This window comes from Leptonychotes weddellii, chromosome 4, assembly GCF_054177405.1.
Source record: "Leptonychotes weddellii isolate Sample4059 chromosome 4, ASM5417740v2, whole genome shotgun sequence".
NCBI lineage: Eukaryota > Metazoa > Chordata > Mammalia > Carnivora > Phocidae > Leptonychotes > Leptonychotes weddellii.
This window is the reverse complement of record NC_138372.1, coordinates 37,491,479-37,516,270: the sequence shown is the minus strand read 5'-3', so window position 1 is coordinate 37,516,270 and position 24,792 is coordinate 37,491,479. Positions and strand designations below refer to the sequence as shown.

At 41.2% G+C, this 24,792-nt stretch overlaps 1 pseudogene; it reads left to right on the top strand.

Annotated features, from left to right (window-relative positions):
- The first annotated feature begins 3,865 nt into the window (after positions 1-3,865).
- LOC145721037 (calreticulin-like) lies at positions 3,866-23,533 on the top strand (annotated as a pseudogene).
- Positions 23,534-24,792: the final 1,259 nt, after the last annotated feature.

The following is a 24,792-nucleotide window of genomic DNA, read 5'->3' as shown; positions in this document are numbered from 1 at the left end:
TAAAAAAAAAAAAAGATTCTCTATAGAAGAGGTCAGAGTCTTTTACAATGTTTACAAAAAGTTTCCATTGAAAGTGGTAGATAAAATGTTGGCACCCAAAGAACTAAACTTTAGTTCTTCTAGCAAATTTTCTTTTGCAAAATAAAATCTGATGATGCTGGATAAATGTTGCAAATATATTTTAATGTAATTATACAAGCATTTTCTAAAGGACCTATTGTATCCCAAGTTCAGGACTGGGTGTTGAGGAAGGCACAACTTTTACCTTCAAGGCTAAAATATTTCTCTCTCTTTATCTTTGATGTTATATATCTTTGTATACATATACACATGTGTACAGATTCTGCTTCAAGTAGTATTTATTGAGCACTTACAATGTGCCTGACATTGTGTTGCATGCTATTTTATTTAATTCTCCCAGAGACTCAATGAGTTAGATTACCTCTTTCTATAGACAAAGAAACTCAATCTCAGCAAGGTTAAAGATATTCCTAAAGCTAGTGGTGGAGATGAGTCCCTAGCCCAGTCTTTGGATTTGAGCTCCATCACAAGCTAGACATGGTAGGAGGTGCAATGTGGAGATAAGTTCATTTGACATAGGAATCATGGTTATGTGGCCTCCTTGGTTTTTCTCTCTACAGACTTGGATATGATTATGTGCTTATATCAGCTAGATGTACAAGGTTTCCAAACTCCTGTTACTTTTTGTTGATTGGATCTCTGGGGACATACAATATTTGACCAATGTGAAGGACAAACTTATCAGAGGAAAAAAGATAGTAGCATCCAACCTTCGTTGATACGCAGGTCTCTTGCTCTCAGTTAGTAAGAGCTCTCCTTGAGCTGGCCCCTATTTACTTTCCTCTCCTCTTCCCTGAAATCTATACAGTACTGTTTGCATTTCCCTTGAAACACCATGCTCTTTGATGCCTCTGGGTCTTTTTATGTGCAAGTTATTCCATTTAGAACACCCACTCCTCACCTTTTCTGCCTTTTCAATTCTTACTTCTTCAGGCTTGCATTCTCTGAAGTCCACCCTGTCTTTGGAGGGCAGACAGTGCTTTTCTGAATTTCACTGTCCTTGTGCTTCCTTCTATCACTGTCCTTACCACACTGTATTGTAACTCTCTACTTGTCTGTCTCTTCCACCAGACTCTGAGCTTTCTGAAGCTCATAGGTCCCTAAAGGGAACTTGTCAGATTCATGTCTGTGTGCCTAGTGCCTTGCACAAAGTGAATATTCAAGAAATATTTGTTGAATGAAGGAACAATGAACCCAGAGCCAGGGTGCAGAAGAACTGGGTTCTAATCTCAGCTCTGCAGCTGACAACTTTGTGTCTGTAAGCAAGTCACTTCCTTCTCCAGGCTTCAGTTTCCCTGCCTGTAATATGAGGTCAGACGAAATGACCACTAAGAGTCATTCTGGCTTGAGCCTTCTGTGATGTTTAGATGTTATGATGCTAAGAAGAAAAGTCTAAAACATTAAAGTTGAACTTTATTAACCATGTGACACTGTTCTCCTAACAAGAAAGGCTCCTTATTTTGGAACATCTTTAATTGTGTCAGGTTTGATTTGTATCAATACTGTTCACCCAGAAAAATAATTACTCATAAGAAGTTCTGAGTTCTGCCCTAACCTTTCTTACCATAGAGTTCAAGATTAAAGTTGTACAACTGTTTCTACATACTTGTTAAATTCAATGAACATTTGTCAAATGGATTAACAAATGGGTCAATCTTATTTGTAAAGCTGAGAATCTTATGGAATAGGCAAAAGGTAAGGTCATACATACATCCATTCAGCCATTCAACAAATATTTTGGCAATTAACTCTGTGTGAGATACTGGGACACAATGGTAAGTAAAATAGCTACAGAACTTACCAGCCTGGTGGTGTCTGGGGAAGACAGACATTACTCAAATTATATGCAAATAATTTTATTAATTACAAACTGTAAAGGACTATGTCTCTTACCTTTGCTGTGCACTCTTTAGGTTATAAAGGGCTTTTCACACACTTCACCTCATGGGAAGCCATATAGCATAAGGGTTAAAAGTAACGATTTTAGTGTTGTATAGGGCTGGGTCTGAATCTGGCTTGCCCGCTTACTTACAAACTGGGCTCTTGGACAAGTTTCTAAGCTTCACTTTTCTCATCTTTTGAATGCGGGAAAAATAGCACATTCATCACAGAGCTATCATGAGAATGCAATGAGCTAATGCATGGGAAGCACTCAGCACAATGCTTGACATATGGTTGCTGAACAGTAGCTGTTAGTATGATTATACAATTTTTTGTTCTTCATAGCACTTTTCCCTGTATCTCCCTCTTATTCCAGAAGAAAGGCCGGGTCTGAAATCAGACAGGTTCACATCTCAGATCCACCACTTACTAGATACAAAATGAAACTAATAGTATCTTTTCACAGCATTATCCATCGGAGTAAATGAGGAGAAATTTTTAAGGGACCCACACGAAGGCCAAACATATAACAGGTCTTTTGACTTTGGTATCAATCCTTATCCTTCATGGGACAAATTGTGGTCAGGGAAGTGGTAATCACTCCAGTCTAACCACAGCAACGTTAGATGGAAAGGAGCTCTTGGGGCCCCACCGTCAGGAGTAGTGGGTGAGGTGGCCACTGAGATGTCTTGGCCTGTCTAACACTGAGATCTTGGGAGGGATAGGGGAAGACTGGGGAAAGCAAACCCACTCCCTGGGCCTCATGGGGGAGGTAGTTGAGTTGTCAGGTTTGAGTCACAGGAGCTGACAGAACCAGCTCAGAGTGGTCTTCCAGGATGTGCGATAAAGTGGGGTTTTCAGGGGCAGAGCTAAGGCAATAACCCTAGATATTGGGTAGTGGAATTTGAGAAATACCCATTCAGCTGTGGGGAGAGATGAAATGAAGGTTACACCCAAGGCTTCTTCCATCTCAAGCTGCCAAATTGCCCTGTGACTCTTGGACCCCTGTGGGACCGGGAAGTGGGAGTCAGCATAAAATCAGAAAGAAGGAGGCATAAAATCAGAAAGGCACTGAATGTTTGGATGGAGTGCCAGGTCCCCAAAAGAATGCCTCTTTGTCTGTAGGCCATCTATGCCAAAGCAAAACAAATTTATCAGCATCTTCTCAAAATTGCAAGGGAGAGTCTAAAAAGTTTAAGCAATAAAAAAGGGCAAATGGAAATTGATTCTTTAATATCATCATTACTAATTCAAGAAGTATAAAATGGTATTACTAATCTCTTTACTTGAGGTGAAGTGATTTTATTATTTTATCTTATTAGACATAAATATGTATAACGACTTTGTTCCCCTAGCCATATTTTTTCTATTTTTAAGAGAATGCCTCACGCCTTTCAACCATACATTGCCATGGTGGTTTTTAGGACTTCACTCCTACAGAGGAGGGTAGGTGGAGCATTAATGTGTAAGTGGCTCAAATATTTGGTAGTCAAGCCTCTCCACATGGTAGGGCACAAATGGTAGAGTTTAGGCATCAAATAGTGAATGGGATTTCAGAAATATCAGTTATCCCATGATATTCCCTTACTGTTCCTGCAGGCTTGGTCAGCCTTAGCTGCATCTTACTGTCTTTAAGAAAACACAAATCGGGGGTGCCTGGGTGGCTCAGTTGTTAAGCGTCTGCCTTCGGCTCAGGTCATGATCCCAGGGTCCTGGGATCGAGCCCCGCGTCGGGCTCCCTGCTCAGCGGGAAGCCTGCTTCTCCCTCTCCCACTCCCCCTGCTTGTGTTCCCTCTCTCACTGTGTCTCTCTCTGTCAAATAAATAAATAAAATCTTTAAAAAAAAAAAAAAAAGAAAGAAAACACAAATCATTCTATATGTTCCTTAATTCTTCTTTACCCCATGGATGGATGGAAAAAGTGACGTGTGGAATCTAAACTTATGCTGGATTATGGTAATTTCAGTTTACCACAGGAAAATTTTATGGAGACAAAGGAAAGGATAAAGGTAAATGCTGGAATTCAGCAATATACTAATTGACTGGAAAAAAGTTCTGACTTTTATACAATTGTTTTTACACATGTTATCAATTCATTTCTCTTCATTAGAATAAAAAAAAAGTAGTAGATGGAAAAGAATGAACTGTCCACAAAAATAATAATGTCCATTTATTAAATAACAGGTATTCAGGGGCACCTAGGTGGCTCAGTTGGTTAAGCGTCTGCCTTTGGCTGAGGTCACGATCCCAGGGTCCTGCTCAGCAGAGAGCCTGCTTCTCCCTCTTCCTGCCACTCCCCCTGCTTGTGCTCTCTCTCTCAAGTAAATAAATAAAATCTTTAAATAACAGGTATTCAAAACTAAACTCTTGGACCCATTATCCCCATTAATCTTCCTAACAACTTCATGAGATGGTTACTATTATGTTCCCAGTTTTGCAGAGGGGCCCCAGAAAGGATGGGTAATTTGCCCAAAGCTATATACACAGCTAGTGAGAGGCAGAGCTGAGATTGGATTCTAGGTCTGACTGCAGGACTGTGTTCATTACTGCTGGACTAGCCTGCTTTTCCCCCACCCTGGGATTTTTTATATAACACTGTACTTGAAACAGGGAAAAGCACTGTATAACCTCCAAATGTTGCTGTCCCCTAGAGCAGCTTGATACTAAAGAGAGTGGAGCAGACAGACCTAAGGCTAACTCCCATGACTCACTAGCTGCATAATTTGGGCAAGTCTTTTCACTTCTCTGAGCCTTGATATTAGATAGAGATGATAATCATCAACTGCCATGCTCATCAGACAGGGCTGCTAGAAGAGCCAAATAATATAATGAGGGAAGGGGGAGCTCTGAGGACAAGGTCTACAGGCAAGGTTTTATTTATTTATTTTTTTGTCTGAGAAAGCTTTTATCCTATAAATAGAATCCATTGATTGTCCCCAGGAGTAACTTCCCATCTTTTCTCTCCTGGCTACTGTTATGAATCTCATTTTCATGTTTATTGAAGGACAGAATTACAAACTGGCTTGAGCATTTAAAATCTCATTTAAATCCACTCTGGAAAATTGTTTCCAAAGGAGAGAGAATTGCAGACGGGGTGACTCGTGGGATGTCAGCTTCTTGGTGGCTCTGGGGGCAGTCTGCATAGCCACCCATTTCCCCTCAATTTGATTTCTTGTGTGTTGCTCCTCATGTCTCATCCCGCTCAAGTTCATTAGGTTCCCCTTGGTTGTCTAGAAGGGCTCTTGGGTACAAATGAGGCTCAGTAATGGGGGGGATTGTGTTGGAGTACATAGCAAGATCTGGTAGAGCCGAGATTCTGCTCATGGTCTTCTGCTTATGGGTTCAGTGCTCTTTTATTTGGGCCCACGCCCTTTCCCTAAACTCTTCCCTGGCTACTCTAGCCTCACATGAGGTCTTCGGGGAAGTAAGCATACTCTTTAAACTACAGACAGTTCCTAATGCAATAACAGACATGAAAGTGCTTAGCACTTAGCACTGGTGTGCAGTAAGCGCTTCAGAGACAGCTGAATCAGGAGCTGTGCTTCTTCTATGCAATTTAACACTTATTTATTGAACACTTCTAAGCCAGGCCTTGGCCTAGACGCTAGGAACATAAAGATGCCCCTGCTCTTCAGAAGCTTAAAAACTATTCAAAGAGACTGAAATAAACCTCCTTGCAACCTAGTGTGACCCAGGGAAGTACAGAGAGCTATGGAATCATGGAAGAAGGATCCTCTCTAAGCACGAATAATGATAGCCCTTTGCATTTTATGTTGGCAGTTTACAAAGTGCTTCTCACAGCTCTTACTCATTTGACTTTCATGGGATCCCTATGAGGTAGGAATAATTATCCACATTTTCTGATGAGGCAACTGAGGCTCAGAGAGTTAAAGTGACAGACAAAGTCAAACCAGTAAGCTGGATAGCAGCATGCAGCATGGAATAACGGAAAGACCGCTGACTTGGAAGTCAGGAGACTTGGCTTCTGTGTCTGCCATTTGTGACAATGTGATCTTGGATAATTTTCCTTCTCTGGGGCTTAGTTCCCTCATCTATAAGATAATGTACTTAGACTAGAAATGTTCTGTGAGTCTCGGGATAAACAGGGCCTTGTTTTGTAAAGCTGCAGAACAGTATTTAACTATCTTGAAAATTGAAGGCAGAATGGTATAAGGGGGAGAAACATGGATTAAAATCCCAGTTTAGTTCCTTATTTGCCATGTGGGCCTAGGCATGTCATTCCACCTCCCTGTAACTTAGACTCCTAATTTGTAGAGATAATACCCATTTTGCAGAGTTCCTCTGAGGCTTGAATAAGGTAATGTGTCCAGCATAGCACCTGGCGCATAGTAGGTGTGTAAGAAAGTACCAAAGATTGGTGAGACCGAGTACTGGGTCTCTCTGGCTGTTCTTTGAGTATTTAAGCCTAAAGATTCTGTGCTCTCTGCTCCCAGGTCTCCAGACCAGTGAAAATGCCAAGTTTTGTGCCCTTTCATCCAGGTTTAAGCCATTCAGCATGAGAATAACACCTTGGTGGTTCAGTTTTCAGTAAAACATGAGCAAGGCATCGATTGTGGTGGCGGGTATGTGAAACTCTTTCCTGACACCCTGAACCAGGAGGATGTGCATTCAGAATCCGAGTATTACATCATGTTTATAAGCTTTCTGATAGCAGTCAGTATAAGTCCCATGAGGTCTTAATGAGAGCCACTGTAATTATTGAAGAGACTCAGATTGACCTGAAACAGGACATTTCTAATTCACCTTCCTACGCAGTAAAATTCTTCAACAACCTGAAAATAAAGCACTTTAAACCTAAGTGTTAGTATAAGTAAACCAAAGAGGTAGAGAGCCACATGGCATTAGAAGGCTGTAGTACAGAGAGACAGTCCCTAGTTCTCAAAAAGGGAGAAAGGAACCATAAACTGTGTAGACACTCTCAGAATGTACCTACTACAGTAGGCTTTGTGCTCTGAAGGAGGTTCCAGCCCTTGATGAGGGAAGGCACAGAAGGTCAGGGAAATCACCTTTATCTAGCATTTATAATGAGTCCAGAGTATTGCATCTCTAACCTCACTATGTCACTAGGCCTCCTTGGGGCAGTCTAGGTCTTACTTCGCTCCAACCTTGAATGGTGGTTGAGATTTAAAAAACCAACAAACAACAAAAACTAACCCAACTCCCAAAGCACTGATGAAGAATGTGAATTTTACTGAATGTTTTTATACAAAGTCAGAGGAAAGTGTTGCACCACATTTTGTTACAGCAAAATTTCCTTAAAATTCTCCTTAAACATTTCTTTCTTTTCCTAGGGAGTTTTACATCTCTTGCTTCAAGCCCTTACCAAAATCTTCCTCTTCAGCCTCTTTCCCTTTTTCTGTCTGCACCCCCTCCTCCCAACTCTTTCTCTCTCATCTTTCAATCTTGTCCATGCATAGAATGATATAGCACTCTGGGGGCCTAAATGCCCCCAGAGTGCTATATCATTGCCCATCTCTATTCTCTTCAGAATCCACCCTCATCACAAGGAGTTTATATGTGTGTATGTGTGAGGTGGTTGTATAGGGAAATTGAAAATAAATTTTCAAATGTGATTTTTTTTCATATGAATATTATTTTTTCAATGGTCAAACAATCAAACCATTTTCAGCTGTTATCAGGTCCATTTTACAGATGAGGAAACAAAGGCAAGAAATTTGCCCAAGGTAAGTAAGTGGGAAGCCAGAATTTGAACCCAGTCCATTTGGCTTAAAGCCTGTGCTTTTTTCTATTCTATACTTTGCCTTCTATTTGGTGGGGACACAGGCAATGTGAATTGTTTTTTAAAAGGCAGAATGAAAGACATACTTTAAAAAAGATATTGGTGAGGAGCTATGAGACCACAAAAGATGCATGACTCAGTCCAACTGGGGGCTTTTTGGAGGGGGTATTAATTGTTCTTTGAAGAATGAGTTAGATTTTAATATGCAGAGAAGGAGGTGGAGGGAATATAATGAAGACAGAGGAAGCTGTGCAAAACTTCAGACACATGAAATAGAAATGCAAGTAGAAAAATGATGAGACCAGTATGGCTAGAGCACCGTGTGTGTGTGTGTGTGTGTGTGTGTGTGTGTTTAGGATAGTCAGCAATAACATGGGGAATGAGGTTGAAAAACTAGGTTAAAACCTATTCTCAGACCTTTGTCACATTAAGCTCTCTAGGCTCAGAGCCACTGATCAACAATTGCCTCTGAAGTTTTCACAAAGCAAAAAGAACCCCAGGCTCTGTTTCTCGGTTGGCTTGGGCTGAATCCCAGCAATGCTACTTATTAGCACTTTGACCTTGGGCGAATTGCTTAACTTTTCTGAGCCACAACTTTCCCAGCTAAAGGTGGAGATAATAACAGCTGCTTGTCGTGAGAACTAAATGATTTGATATAAGGTACCCTGGCACAGGAGGGGCTTTCTGATTGGGTTTGGTCAATGGAAGCCTTGGCAGGAGATCAGAGGGAGGCAAGAAAGCTGTGTCTCTCAACTGAAAGGCACAGCCTCCCTCCTGGCCATCCTCCCCATGGGACTTTTTTTCTTCCAGGCTCTGGTAACTACTCTTGCTCCTTGCAAGGGTAGGGGTAGGAATAGCCCTACTGTTGCTAGCTGACAGCACAGTACTATTCCTATGTCTTCTCAATGTCCTGCCCCCTTCTTTGTAAATAGTTCCTTTATTAAATTCCCCTCAAGGAATCCTAAATTAGAGTGTGCTATTTATTTCTTGCTGGGACCCTGATTAATACATAGGCTATGTCTGTCTTAGCCTCAGACCTGGCAAACTGCCTAAAAATGATATAAAATCACGCATTAGGATTTAATTTCTAGGCCCTGACATCTGTGGCTTTGGCAACAACAAAATACAGGTCATCTTTTGCTACCAAGGGAAATACCATGAGAACAAAAAGACCATCAAATGCAGGGTGAGTATGTGGGCTGGTCCTCAGCCTGGGGGAGAAGGATAAGCATTTTATATATGTTATCTCACTTGATCCTTACAAGAACCCTATAAATTAAATACCATCAGAAAATAGATATAGAGGGGTGCCTGGGTGGCTCAGTCGGTTAAACGTCTGCCTTCGGCTCAAGTCATGATCCCAGGGTGCTAGGATCGAGCCCCACATCAGGCTCCCTGCTCGGCAGGAAGCTTGCTTCTCCCTCTCCCGCTCCCCCTGCTTGTGTTCCCTCTCTCGCTGTCTCTCTCGCTCTGTCAAATAAATAAATAAAATCTTAAAAAAAAATAGATATAGAGAAGTGCTATAAATTATAGAAGTTCACATAGGAGCAGTTTCTAAAAGCCTAGGAAGTCAGATAAGGTTCCCGCTTGGAAGAATATTTGGCAAGGTCTATTTGCCCACTACTAGATATTGAAGGGATGGGGGAGATGGGGAGTGCTGAGCTTAAATATGGGTGATGGGTATATCTTAGTAACATCCGGTTAGAGAGATCTAGGTTGGTTGGAGGATAGTAGCTGGATTTTATTAACAACTCAACAGGCATTCACCAATGCCAACTTTGTGTTGGGCCTTGGGCTAGGGATAGAGTGAGCCAGACATGGCCCCTGACCTCACAGAACTCACAGTCCAGTGAAGGTACAAATCAAAAAAAAGGACAGGACTGCTTAGTTTGCTGAGGGTCTGGGGAAGCACAGAAGAAGCCCCCTACATAACCTGGAGACTCAGGAAATGCTTTTTAGAGGATTTCCCTGTGCTGAGTTTTGAAAGATGAGCATGAATTGGTTTTGTGAAAGAGTGACAATTTTAGGGAGGATTTAATTCCTGGAAGAGGTAATCACATGAAAAAAGTCAAGAAGACTTGAGAAATTTGCAAGAAATTTGGCACAACTAGAGTGCCAGAGAGGAGCAGGAACTGAGTCTAGAAAAGCCCGTAGGACTTGCGTCATTAAAGAACTTGTGTTCAGGCTCAAGGCCTTTGTTAGCAGGACTGTACATGCAGGGGCTTCCTGAGGTCCTCCTCTGGGGTAGGCCTTGTGCTGGAAGCTGCAGACACAACAAATGAGTCAGACATGACCTCTCCAGTCGAGAAGCTTACAATCTAGGGGGAGAGACAGAAAAACAGACAAGATCAGAGAATGAACAGAGCCGTGATGGAAGAAGGGTAGGGGCTAGGAGAAACCAAAGGAGTGTGTACTTAGGAGAATGAGATCCAGAGTCTCTATTGGGGTTAACCACTGAAATGGGATGAGGGATGTGGTGAAGTATGTTTGTGTATATGTGGGGGGGTGGCGTTCAGGAACTGTTTTCAGTGGCGCATTTAATGCTTGAGGTCCAAAGATGTCCAATATGGGCTGAAATATTCCCCATCCCCTTTCTAGATCAATAAAGACATTGACCTATACACTCTGATCATTTGCCCCAATGCTACTTATGAGGTCAAAATCAATAACTAGCAAGTGGCAGCTGGGGTTCTGGAGGATGACTGGGACTTTCTACCTCCCAGGAAGATAAAAGACCTCTGTGCCTGGAAACCAAGGAAATGGGATGAATGTCCGCAAATAGAGGATCCTGAAGATAAGAAGCCTGAGATCAGACAGTGTTTGTCAGGGAAGCAGGTGGAGAGGTCAGCTATGGGGCTGGGGAAAAAAGTCTGGGGAATAGAAGCAGAAACTGGGGCATTAATCCCTCAAGGAGGTGTCCAGCTAAATATTGGTATCCAAAGAGGTGTGGAGGAAAGAGGAAAGTAAGTCACATTTGTTGAGACATTATTGATCCTTCTGTCAGCCTCTGTGAACAGTGTGCTCTGAATAAGGAAACTGACACTTAGAAAATGAAGTGACTTGCCAAGTACATATACATTAGCACCAGCATTTGAACCTGAATCTCTGATTCCAGAGTTATTGATATGGGGAGTGTGTGGAGTATATTCACTGATTTATTATCATTCACTGGGAAGCTCTACTAGATATAGCTATGGATAGGACAATCCAGGGATTGAGAATCCTCCTGGGATTCAGAATCTTTTTCTCTCAGAAGGTTTTTTTTCTCCTGTATTGGGTTTGTTTACAGAATCTTGAGCTGGGCTTTCATAGGGGTAAGGACAGGAGGGTGGCAGGGTTAAGGAGCCAGGTCTAGCCTGACTATATGGATCCCAGTTTCATCCCAGCCCACTCACCTGTCCTCAAGGAGGAACATTTTGTTTTAGGACTGGGAGGACTTTGAATACATCCCAGACAGAAACGTCAAGAAGCCAGACGACTGGAATGAGGCAATGGATGGGGAGTAGGAAGGACCTCTGATACCAAACCTGAAGTATAAGGTGAGGGCGCCTCTCCTTGCAATGGGTATGAGAAATAAGACAGAAGAGATGTAAGGTTTAATTAATAGAAAAGAAACTCTGAGATCCTGTGGTCTTCTCTCACCACGCCCCACCACCCACTGCCCATAAGACTGCAGCCTCATCTGGGCTCTCCTCTCAGGGTTGTGCCTCCCTGGGACAGGGTGGTCTGGTAAAGGTCAATGCTGGAAGGGGGAGGTCCAGGAAGCGCTAGACAAGGGGTTTGTCCAGAGTGGTAGAAAGCAGCTAAAGGAACATGGTCAAAACAGGAAATGGGTCTGGGGTCAGGAACTGGAAATCTCAGCACTGATCCTGAAAGGGAAAAGTGGGACATGAATGAACCAAAGGTGTCAGGGGTGGGGATGGGGAACTTCTCTTCAAGGGCTAACTCCTGACCTCCTATCAGAAGTGAGAAGAAACTAAAGAAATCAGCGATCAAATGGTCCAGAGATAAAACGACACCAGCATGATTTTATTTGGCCACAGTTTCCTGTGTTACATATCAGGAAGAGAATGGCCCCAAGTCCCAAAGTCCTTAAATGGTGTTCCCTGTGAAGCTACATTTTCTTAATTTCATGAAGAATTTAGGCACAGAGATGGGACCAGGCTCAGAATGGGTTTCTGTCACCTTGTTCAGCTCCCTCTAGGCAGAAAGGAGAACTTGGAGGAGTCTCATGCATTAGCTCAAAAAAAGAGAAAGAAACTACAGGAATCCTGCTCTGGTACACAACTGTCTTTATGAATTGATTAGTCTTATGGGAAAATACCGATGCCGTGTTCACTCTTTGGTTCTTTGTTTAGGGACAATGGAAACCTCAGATCATTAACAATCCCAATTACCAGGGGGAGTGGATTCATCCAGAAATAGACAAACCTAAATGTAAGCCTGACCCCACCAAGAACATCAGAGTTCTTGGCCTGGACCTTTGGCAGGTAAAGTTCTCTGGGCTCAGAGCCACTGATCAACAGTCCCTCTAAAGTTTTCATAAAGTGGAGCTGCAGGCTAGAAATCACAAGACTTGAATGAGTCTTGATATTTCTAAGCCTCAAACTGCTCATCTTTAAAATGGGACTAATTATATTTGTCCTGATAACAACAATAGCTAAAATGTACTGAGTCCCTACCATGTACCAAGTACCATATTAGAGACTTTGCAAATACTACCTGATTCTCACTATGAAATCTCCTATTTCTAAATGTGAAAACTGAGGTTCAGAAAAGATAAATAATTTGCTCAAAGACACATTTGGTGAAACGAAAAGCTGAGATTTGAGCGTAGGTCTTTCTGAGGCCAGATTCAGGCTTCCAGTACTTTATATTGCCTTCCAGTACTTTATATTGCCTTGCTGGTCCTGCATGATTCTTGGGGCTGATTTTGGGCAAAGGGAATCATCAGAGATGTGGTAAAATTTTGAAATATTAAAATCCCCAGGGGCACCTGGGTGGCTCAGTTGGTTAGGCAGCTGACTCTTGTTTTTGGCTCAGGTCATGATCTCCAGGTCCTGGAATGGAGCCCGGCTCAGGCTCCCCACTCAGTGGGGAGTCTGCTTCAGGATTTTCTCTCTCTGTCCCTCCTGCTGCTCTCTCTCTCTAAAATAAATAAAATCTTTAAATAAATAAAAAATAAATAGGGGCGCCTGGGTGGCTCAGTTGGTTAAGCAACTGCCTTCGGCTCAGGTCATGATCCTGGAGTCCTGGGATCGAGTCCCGCATCGGGCTCCCTGCTGAGCAGGGAGTCTGCTTCTCCCTCTGACCCTCCCCCCTCTCATGCTCACTCTATCTCATTCTCTCTCTCAAAGTAAATAAATAAAATCTTTAAAAAAATAAATAAATAAAAATAAATAAATAAATAAATAAAATACCCAGACAGATGTCAGATGTGATTGACCCAGCCATGATGGCAATTCTTTTTTAAAAATTTTTTTTTTAAGATTTATTGATTTATTTTAGAGAGAGAGAGAGTGAGAGAGAGTACAGGGAGGGGCAGAGGGAGAGGGTGGGTGAGAATCTCAAACAGACTCCCTGCTGAGTGTGGAGCCTGAAGCAGGGCTCTATCTCATGACCCTGAGATCATGACCTGAGCCAAAATCAAGAGACAGATGCTCAACTGACTGAGCCGCCCAGGGGCCCCATGATGGCAATTCTTGACCTAGCCTTTCTCTCTCTTCCAATCATCTTTCCTGGCTCTGGTTGGAAGGGAAAGAGGAGGACTCAGATACTCAGGCCTTCATGGAGTTGTTCTCTCTCTCTGTCTCTCTCCCCTGAGACCTGTTATTGAAGATGGGAAGGATTCTTTCCCAACTCAGGGGAGAAGAGAGCACCTCAAGTGCTGGCCCTAGAATGAAGGCCTTAGCCCAGAAGGCCTCTGAAAGACTACAATCTATACAAAAAACAAACAAAAACAAAACCCCTGCAATCTACATAGTCTTGGAATTCCCTTGGAGAGTAAGGGAATTCACTTTTGTTAAACACAGGCCTGGGATCAATGCTTTACCTATGTTACCTCCCTTAATTCTCATAACTCTGTAAAATAAGTACTATTGTCTCTTATTATCCCATTTTACATTTGACAGAATTGAGACTCAGGAACGTCAAGCGATGCACCCAAGAGCACACAGCTAGCGCATGGTAGAGACAGGAATCAAACAAAGGTCTGTCAGCCTTTATTTACTACTATACAATAGAGCCTCTAGAAACTTGTCTTTGAGTGTATCCTGGAAGGTTCCATAGCCAGGGAAATCTGAATCTGGCCAGCCAGGGAAATCTGTCTATAGTACAGGGCTGCCAAAGGGCTCTTGGACAGACACCCACTATATGAAGTTTTCTTGGTTTATTTATTTTCCACTTTATTTATTTCCACTTTCTTGGTTTCCTGGCTCAGTGAGACCAGCATAGGAGTGCAGGGATATAAATTGCCACATGCACAGCAGGGGTTCAGGAAAGAAGGAGGGGAGGGAGGAAGGGAGGGAAGGAAGGAAGGAAGCAAGGAAGACATGTCCTTTCCTTCCTTTCCTATCTGAAGAATGTGGATACAGTTTGCACAAGTTCCCATTGTTATCTCTTTTTTCAGTTGTCTCTTTTTAATAAATAATAAGAACTTTCTATATCTTGTGTAAATATGTGGTCATGTTAATATGCCTAATCTGATTGTTTCCTTAAAATGTGTTGTAGTTTTTTTCACTGAAAACATTAAGGTATACATTTAAAACTGTATCTTTGGTAAAAATTTTGTACAAAATTTTAAAATGATTTGGCACTAATTGTTTTGAGTTGTATCAACCTCTCCAAGCAGGCAAACCTTCTGTCTGAGAATTTAAACCATGCTGAAGGAATGCTTCTCACACTTTAATGTGCATATGAATCACTGGAGGATCTTATTAAAATGCAGATTCTGATCCAGCATGTCTGGGATAAAGCCTGAGAGACTACATTTCTAAAACTCCAGCATTATCTCTTTAGATTGTTGTTTTTCTTGTGACAAAGTTCTGCATCATGCTCACATTATCCTTGCAGGCATCCTTTCCTTCTCGGTTCTAATCTGGTCTGATACTCCCAGGTCTTACTTCACCCGACACACTTAACCAACTGGACACATCCAGTTTACCACTGGGTCCCTGCACCTTATTGGAAAAGCCTAGTGACTTTCAGCATGGAGATAGGTGGGAATTCCCGCACCTGTCCCGGCCCAGCTGGGGTTTCCAGCCTTCAGAGGCTCTGTGAGCCCAGTTGTCCTCCTGGTGGGACCTAGCCTAGAAAGCTGGTCAACTTTCCTGCCTGGTCCCTGACCCTTTCACCCTTTGTTCTGACTCCTCAATACACAATCCCCTTGCTTTTGTTGTTGTTGTTGTTTTTAAGCAGAAGTAGTTGCATCGTTTCATCAGGCAGAGGCTGGGAAAAGATGGCCACAAAGAAAGAAAATTCTTTCTCTTGGGTGCCAGGGTGGCTCAGTCAGTTAAATGTCTGCCTTCTGTTCAGGTCATGATCCCAGGGTCCTGGGTTTGAGCCCCACATCGAGCTCCCTCCTCGGCGGGGAGTCTGCTTCTCCATCTTCCCCCCCCCCCCCCCACACACACTTGTGATCTCACACTCTCTCTCAAATAAATAAATAAAATCTTAAAAAAAAAAAAAAGAAAATTCTTTCTCTTACTTTTGGGACCTCTTACAATCTTTGAAGGAATAATGACACAAAAGACAATGGCAGAGCTAAGCCACAAAGCAAACACCTTGATATCCCTTAAGTAGTATGGTCTGTGAGGCTGGAGGACTACTTACCATCTCCCTTTTACTGATGAGGAAGAAGAGAGCTCGGAGAGGTGACTTGACTTGTCAAGATGCAATAGCCAGTAAAGTGCCCAAACCTACACTCTTTCCATTTTATGATTCCAGTGGGATATAGCACAGGAAACAGGTAACTTTCAGTGAGCTAACTTTTCAGGCTTTACAGTCTAACCAGGTGCTTTCTTGTGCATTGTTTTCTTCTAAGAGCTGTATGAAGAAAGCAGGTAAGGTCCAGTTTCTTCCATTTGTCAGATGAAATCATGGAGGCACAGAGAGGATGTATGTAGACCAAGATCATTCCACTAGCAAGTTTTAGGAAGCAAAACTGGCCCTTGTGTCCTGATTTTTAATTGAATGCCGAACCATGAGTTTAGTGTGAGGGGGATGGGAATAAAGGGGCACTGAAGAGAACAGGGAAGATTAGAAGTATTTTTTGTGGGAGTAAGGAAAATGGAAGAGCCAATAAATGAGCTGTTCTCTAACCAAAACTGCTGATAACTCAAAAGAGAAAAAAAAATCACAAAGGTAAAAAAATCTCTTAAAGTTGTACAAGGAATTATTAAAACCAGCTAAAAAATGGCTCAGAGCAAATAACAATCTCTATTCAAAGCAGCTATTTTGTCATTTATTCTATTGGAGGCAGGGTTGGTGGGATGATATAAGCCAAATAAAAGTCTTCTCATCAAAACAAAACAAAACAAAACTTTTTTCAAACCTTGGAGGAGGGACACATGATAACTCATGTTGCAAACTTTCTTTGGGTCACACAACTGCTCCCACACAATTAACTAACATACTGCTAAAGCAAAGAAATACAGAATGACCCTCTTTTTGCTCCTTCTGAAACAGATCCAGATATTGAAAAGTTATGATAATTATTGCCATTTACTGAGTGACTATTATCTGCCAGACACTGTGTTTTACATATATTATTTCTAATTCTTATGACAACACTGCAAGGGAGTTATTCTCAATATTTTACTTATGAGGGAAGAGGCTCAGGGGAGTTGAGTAATTTGCCCAAAGTCATACAGCTAGTATGTGGTTGAGCTGGTCTGTCTGACTCGATGACTCATGCTCACTGTATTCTGTTCCTTTATCATTAAATTAACACACACTGGACTTATATATATGCCACTGACTTAGTTCATCTTTTCCTTTAATTGTAAATACTAAATATATTATTTTAAGAAAACAGAGAAATATGGTAGAGAATCTAAATTCTGCTCATACTTCTTGTCAAACCTTTTTCTTTTGTTCTCCTGATTATATTAAAGAGAGAATCTTTAAAAGGGCATCTCCAAGTGGCATCAAAGGTAGGTCCCATCAGTATGAGCTGGGGCAAGAGCCACTGGGCAGCAATTTGGAGCCTAGTAAAGTGATGAAAATCTCTTCATAATAGTGGTCAGAGGTTTGAGGAACACAAATCTTGGGAACTAGTAAATTAACTTCCTTCTAGAGTGGATCAGCTAAGGTGGTACAACATTTTGGACCCTCTATATTATTAATCACCTTTGTATTCCCCCATTCTGCCTCAATCATTGATTAAAATCTCTGGGCCCATGGCCTTTGAATTTGCACTTAGCAAGTGAATTTTTAAGCCCTTCAACCTCATTCTAATCCCACTGTTCTCATTTCAACAGGTAAAATCAGGTAGCATCTTTGACAATTGCCTTCTTACAAATGATGAAGAGTTTGCTGAAGAAGTTGGAAATAAGACCTGAAATAAGAAAAGTAAGGTATTCCCCCACCCTGAATTCCAGATGTCTGACTCCTCAGTTGTGCAGTGTTCTTTACATTTGCAAAAGCAGCCTAATAGTCATTATCTCATTTGCTGGTCACATTTTCCTGAGAGGAGGGGGGAGGAAAGAACTCACATTCATCGGACTTATGTATATGCCATATATATAACAACTTTGTACTTGAGCACTTTCCAAAAGTTATCCCACTTAGCCCTCAAAATCACCTAACAAGACAGATATTACTCCCATTTTTTGGATCTGGGAACTGAGATTCAGAAAGTGTATATAAACTGCCCAAGGTATGCCCAGCCTTAAACTTGGTGAATTAGAAGTCACACTCCTCTGTGTCATGCTCCCTGCTCACAGTGTGGTGATCTAGAAGGCGGCTGCTGAGCCAATACCTAAGCATGCCTTGGAGAAAGAAGGAAGGTGTTAGTGGTGTTCACCAGCTTTCCTGCTCTCCTAGAACTGTTTTATGGGTGGAGTAATAATTGGGACAATGGCTTCATGACCACCTGGTTCTGTAGGAAGGTCCATTCAAGCAGGTTTGTGGCCAGTGGCAGGTCTGATTACCCAGTAGGCAGATTAAGCTCATGCTTAGAATACCAGCAAAGCACAAGCACCCAAAAAAACCTTTTTGAGAGACTTTTGTACTTATTATTTCCAAAGAAGCATTGAAGTAGTCATCATGGAAAAATAAAAATCTATGAAGCCTTTTTACACTTTTTAGTCTGGTTTTGTTTTGTTTTTACTTTGGGGTTATCATCTAATATTGTTTTGTTGAGGCAATATTACATATTGGTTAAGAGCATGAATTTTATTTTATTTTAATTTTTTTAGAGAAAAAAATTCTTTATTGAAAAATAAAAGGAAACTAACTCTAACCCAGCCAAATTTACAGATCAAGGGAATTCAGTGCTTATTTATATACTATATCAGAAAAGCTGCTATCTGACATGAAACATTACCGAAGATTAAAAATGATATTGCTAAATATATATCTTTTAAAGAATGATTGCTACACAGTTATATGATCTATAGTGAATTCCAGTTTCAGTAAGAGCAAGAGCATGAATTTTAGAGTTAGATTGCTGAGGTTCAAATCCAGGCTCCATCACTTACTAGCTGTATGACTTTGTGCAAGTTATTTAACCTTTCTGATCTTCAGTTTACTCATCTATAATTTGAGAATGATGATAGCAACTCTCTTATAAGTTCCTGGCATACAGTAAGTGCTCAATGTATGGTACCCATTGTTATTAAACCATACATTCACTCAATAAATATTTATTGAATGCACTGTTATAGGTCCTGAAGATCTATCAGTGAAATAAAATAGAAGTTTCTGTCCTCATGGGGATTACACTCAGTTAGGAAAGACTAACAAGAAACATATAAATAAGTCAATACCATATGTGTGAGATAAGCTATGGAGAACAATAAAGCAATAGAGAAGGCTATGATCATGAGGTTTTTGCTCTTTTATTATAGGGGTGGTCAGGAGAGGCTTCATTGAGTAAACAACATCTAAGAGACTTGGAGGAAGGAGCAAGCCAAGCAGGTATCTGGGGAAGAAAACCCAGGGAGAAAGAATAGCAAATGCGAAGTCACCCAAGTAGAAGCATAACTTGCTTACTCAGGAGTAAGAAGCCCAGCGTGATTAGACCTGAGTGAGAGAGAATGAGAGTAGTTAGGTCCATATCCCTGAGTAAAGTGGGCAACCACTGGAAACATGTTTAGCAAAGGACTGATATGAACTGGCTCATAGTTTAAAATATTACTCTGGCTGCTATGTTGTAAAAGATGATAGGAATAAAAAAAGACTAGTAGAACAAAGGCAGAAGCAGGTGATAGTGGTGGAGGTAAAAAGAAAAGCTCAGATCCATTTTGAAGGCAAAACTCACAGGAGTGATGGATTAGATAGGGAATATGAGTAAGAGTAAACAAGGGTGGCTCCAAGGTTTTTTACTCAAGTGACTAGAGGATGAAGTTACTGAGATAGAGAACAAAGAAGGAGCATATTTGGGGGTGGGGATGGGGACAGAAATAAAAGACCATAATTGTTAAATGTTAAGTCACATATGATTATTAGAAATCCAAATGTCAAAGAGGCAATTGAGTATGAGTCTGGTTAAGAGATATAAATTCAGGAATCATAATCAGCCTACAGGTAATACTGAAAACCCCCATGAAGCTGGGTAAAATCCCCTAAGGAATGAGTAAAGGAGATTCAAGGATAAGTTTTGGGGTACCTCAATATTTAGAGATCAAGAAGATAAAGTGGAACAAGCAAACAAGACAGAAAGAGTAGCAAGCAAGGTAGGAAAAGAACCAAGAAAGAGTAGTATCCTATAGATCAAGTCTAATATTTTAAGGGGAGAAGGAATGATCACTGGTGTCAAAAGGTCAAGAAAGATGAAGACTGAGAATAGACCAGTGTTTTTAGGACATGGAGTTCATGTGACTCTGACAAGAACAGTTTCAATGGAGAGATATAGGGAAAAAAATGGGTTCAAGAAAGAAAGGAAGAACAACTAGAAACTCCAAGTATAGACTAGTCTTTTGAGAATTTTACTGTAAAAAAGGTAGAGAAAACGGGGTGGTAGGTAGTAGAAAATGTTGGTCAAGATTTTTTTTTAATATATATATATAGAGAGAGATCCTCCTGCCTACATGTATGCTAGTGGGTATGATCCAATAAAGAGAGAAATCAATATAGGAGATACAGAGGAGAATTTCTGGAGCAACATCCTTGAGAATATGAGAGTGGATGAGATCTAGTGCCCAGGAAGATGAGTTGGCTTTCCATAGGAGTATGGATAATTCATCCATAATTGCAGACGTAAAGAATGAAAACATGAGAGTAAAAACAGGTGGGTGGGTAGATATGGTAGTGAGGGGTTTTCATCAGTTGAATTCTCTGGGAAGCAGACACCAAGATGGAGCTAGAAATGTAGGATATTTATTGGGAATAATGTTGGGGAGAGATGAAGGGCAGAGGGTACAGAAATAGGTAGAAAAGTCTGACACCTGCAAAAGAAGGATTGGGTAAGAATTGCTGTGAGGGCAGCACAGCTCTGAGAAAGTCTCACCTACCCAACAGGGCTCCAGTGGAAAGACTGCCTATAGAGGAGTTCTCTGTCAGGGATGGCCAGACCCTAGCACCCCCTCCATGCTCAGCCACTGTCTGGGGGCTGCTTTGGAATAGCATGTCCTAGGTTCAAACGCTGCAGTAGATCCCCAGGCTCTACAGCTACGAGCCAACAGCTCACTGCACTCCTCACCACTGACTGACAGGTTCTTCTTCAAGGAAAATCCATGTGGCATAACTGCATGGCTGCCACAGAGTATGTGGAAAATTTCTTCTGATTGTGAAATAGGAAGTGAGATTTAACAACTTAACCTGAGATTGAGAAAGATGTGTTGGAGGTTTGAGGAGAAGAAGATGTGAAATAGTTAACCAAGGAGAAGTAGAGTGAATCAACCACAGAAATACAGTGGGCTTACTGCCTCACCTGAATTTAGTCATAATGAGTTTAAAATGAGAACAAAAGGTTTGGTTTTATTGTTTTCTCTAGCTATTTTTTCCTAGGTGCAAGCATGGAGAGTTGGATTTAACCAGAGTTGAGGGTTTGCTTAATTAAGGGAGGGCGAGGGAATTGAGGATGTTTGTAAGAGAGTGATCACACAAAAATAAAGAAAGGAGAAAAGGGAGGACATGAGCTGGTTGAGGTCTAACAAAAAATAGATAGGCTCCAAATGGCCAACAGACACATGAAAAAGTGCTCAACATCACTCGGCATCAGGGAAATCCAAATCAAAACCTCAATGAGATACCAGTCAGAATGGCTAAAAATAACAAGTCAGGAAATGACAGATGTTGGCGAGGATACAGAGAAATTGGAACCCTCCTACACTGTTGGTGGGAATGCAAGCTGGTGCAGCCACTCTGGAAGACAGTATGGAGGTTCCTCAAAAAGTTGAAAATAGAGCTACCCTATGGCCCAGCAATTGTACTGCTGGGTATTTACCCCAAAGATACAAATGTGGTGATCCAAAGGGGCACATGCACCCCAATGTTTATAGCAGCAATGTTCACAAGAGCCAAACTATGGAAAGAGCCTAGATGTCTATCAACAGATGAATGGATAAAGAAGATGTTGTATATATATATATATATATATATATATACACACAATGGAATATTGTGCAGCCATCAAAAAGAAAGAAATCTTGCCATTTGCAACAACGTGGATGGAACTAGAGGGTATTATGCTAAGTGAAATAAGTCAATCCGAGAAAGACAAGTATCATATGATCTCAGATGTGTTGGAGGAATTTGAGAAACAAGACAGAGGATCATAAGGGAAGGGAGGGAAAAATGAAACAAGACGAAACCAGAGAGGGAGACAAACCATAAGAGACTCTTAATCTCAGGAAACAAACTGAGGGTTGCTGGAGTGGAGGGAGGTGGGAGGGATGGGATGGCTGGGCGATGGACATTGGGGACGGTAGGTACTATGGTGAGCACCGTGAATTTTGTAAGGCTGATGAATCACAGACCTGCACTCCTGAAACAAATTATACATTATATGTTGAATTTTGTAAGGCTGATGAATCACAGACCTGCACTCCTGAAACAAATTATACATTGTATGTTAATAAAAAGAAAAAAAAATAGATAGGCTCAATGGATTGTTGTAGGTCCAGGTGGAGCTGAGGAGTTGGTGGAGTTGGTGGTCTCTGGTTACCTTTGGCAAGAGCAGTTTTGGTAAAGAAAGGAGGGTGGAGACTGATGAGCGAGTAGAGCAGTGAGGGGGAAGTGGAGAAATAAAGATCTTAATTGTAGCCAGTGCTTTCCAGACATAAGAAAATGAAGGCCTGATTGAAAGAGAAAGTTTTTTTCTCTAATAAATGTGGGAAACACAACAAGATGTCAAGCATTTGCTCCCAGCAGGATTCTAGAAGGCCCTAGCCTACTGGGCTTGCAGGTTCTCAGTCTAGCTTTGTCCCCCAAAACTGGGTAAAAGACCAGTTGGCTCAGGTACGCTAGGTGAAGATTAAAGCCCTAGAGGAATTTAGATTGTATCCCTTCTTTAATGACCCTTTGGGTAGAAAAATCTATGAAGTTGACTCTAGGGGTCAAATTCTGGGACCTAGATGAACACATTAGCGAACATAGAAGGAGTCCCATTTCTGACCTATGGCAAGTTTGTACTGATCACAGGTCAAAAGCAAATTCAAAGAGTTCCATAAAGATTGTGTTACTGGATATAGCAGAAAGAGGACCAGACTCAGATCCAGAAAACCTGGGTTTCTAATTCTAGTTCTACCGCTCACCAGCTATACAGCTTGGGCAAGTCATTTAATCAGTCCAAACCTCAGATCCCTTATCTAGGAAGTGGGACTAGTAATATTTACCTCATAGATGGTTGTGAGGAATAGAGATAACGTGTGTAGATTGTCTAGCACTATGCTTAGCAATGCTGTAGGCATTCAGTAAACGATTGTTGAATATGAACAAGTTTTATTTATGAACAAATTACACACACACAGAGTTCTCTCCACCGCACACATACTGAAAATTTTTATGTAAACAAACACCATCCCAGAAATCTTTAAGAGTGTGGGAAGACACCCAACATTTCTAAAGTGGGTTAACTTGGTTTATACCATCTGTAAATTATTTTGAAATTCTACATTCTAAGCAGTACAAAGAGAGGCAATGGAGGGAACTACGTGAAGAAATGGAAAAAGAAAACAGGCAGGAGAAGCCAAGAAGAAAAAAGAAAAGGAGGAGGAAAGAGAAGATGACATCTGGGGAGTTGAAGAAGAGGGAAGTGAAGAGGATTCTGCTGAGGAACCAGGAAATGACAGGCAGCGGAAGGAAGATGATGCCAAAGGAGCCATTCTGGGTAAAAATGAAGAAGTCTGTGTTGACCAGAGGGATGAACTGTAACTGGGTAAAAAAAAAAACCTTACACTCAGAGGCAAGTGATGTTGCTTGGAAGGAGAAATGTTGATGAGGTTAGCAGAATCTGGGGAGCAAAAGTATATGCTCTTTTTGAACAAATTTTGGATTTGTATTTCTACTCTACCTCCTTTAGTCTGTATGACCTTGGGAAAGTCACAACACCTCCTGGGGCTTCTATTTCCTTATCAAGGGAAAGGGAGTGATAATTCCTATTTCATGAGGTTGTGATATGGACTAAATGAGCCATGTGTGTACATTGCCTGATATAACTATATAGTCAACAAATAGTCACAATTCCTACTATCATTATCATGGTGTTTAGGAAATTAATTGTTGGTAAATAAGCTTCTATATGAACTTGATCCTCACTTTCAATTTATCTCAGTACATCCAGGGAATTCTATTTTGTGTAAATATCTGTATTACTTAGTATTTACTGAGTAGTTCTGATGGTTGTACTTGTGGGTGATGATGTTTTCTTCTTACAGATGTATCAAACACTTAAAAACAAAATCAGACTTCCTCTTAACATAAAGAAGTTATTTTGTCAAAGTCCTTTTGCTTCTCTGCTGTTTTGTGCCCTAATTTTTAAATAATTGTTACTTGTTTGCAGGGTTGCTGGTCTTACACTTACCTTTTCTTCCCACCTGCTCACAACATCACTATCATAGGCATTCACATAGCTCTTTACAGAATGCAAAGCACTTTCCCATAAATTTGAGGAGTTCCTGCCATGTGCTCATTTAACCCTCACAGCAGCAATTGTAGAGGATACCATTATTATCTTCATTTTACAGATGTAGAAACTGCTTAGAACAGGCAAGTCATTTGCTAAGGGTAAGGGACAGGTCCAGTATCTGAACTCAAGTTCATCTGGCTCCAAAGCTTTTCCTTCCGTTGCACTAGGCTGTTGAATGAGTGAGCAAATAGCTCTTATAATGAATACAGATCGTAGGCATCATCTGACACAGAAGAAATACCATTTTAAGATAAATAAGCAAAATGTAGTTTTCCTCTTTAAAATTTTTTTTCCCCAAAAACCAAACATACAGAGAAGCAATTGAGAGAAGTGTGACAGTCTTTTCATATTAAGAAGTGATACAGCTAATGTGACAGCCGGCTGTTTGAGGCCACTGAGGTGGATTCCTGGCTCCATTTACTTACCAGCTGTATTTTCTCAGGCAAGTGCTCTAACTTTCCTGTGTCTCATTTTTCACATTTGTGAGATGGGGTTAATAACAGGACCTACTGCAAACTCAGCTGTGAGGATTAAATGCTGACTCCTTCCTGCCTTTGTTTTACAAGAAGTACACCAAGGACTAATTCCAGGCTAGCCGGGGGTGTCAGGCCCAGACCCAGCTGTCATATGATAGCACAGGGCTACAAATATGGGCCCGGAACACAGTAGGTGCTCGATAAATATTAGTTGAAAGATTGAACAAAACTCTGCCTGGTGTTTTCAGGGAAGATTTCATGAAGGAAGTGACTTTTGAGCCAGATATTGAAGAATGTGTATGA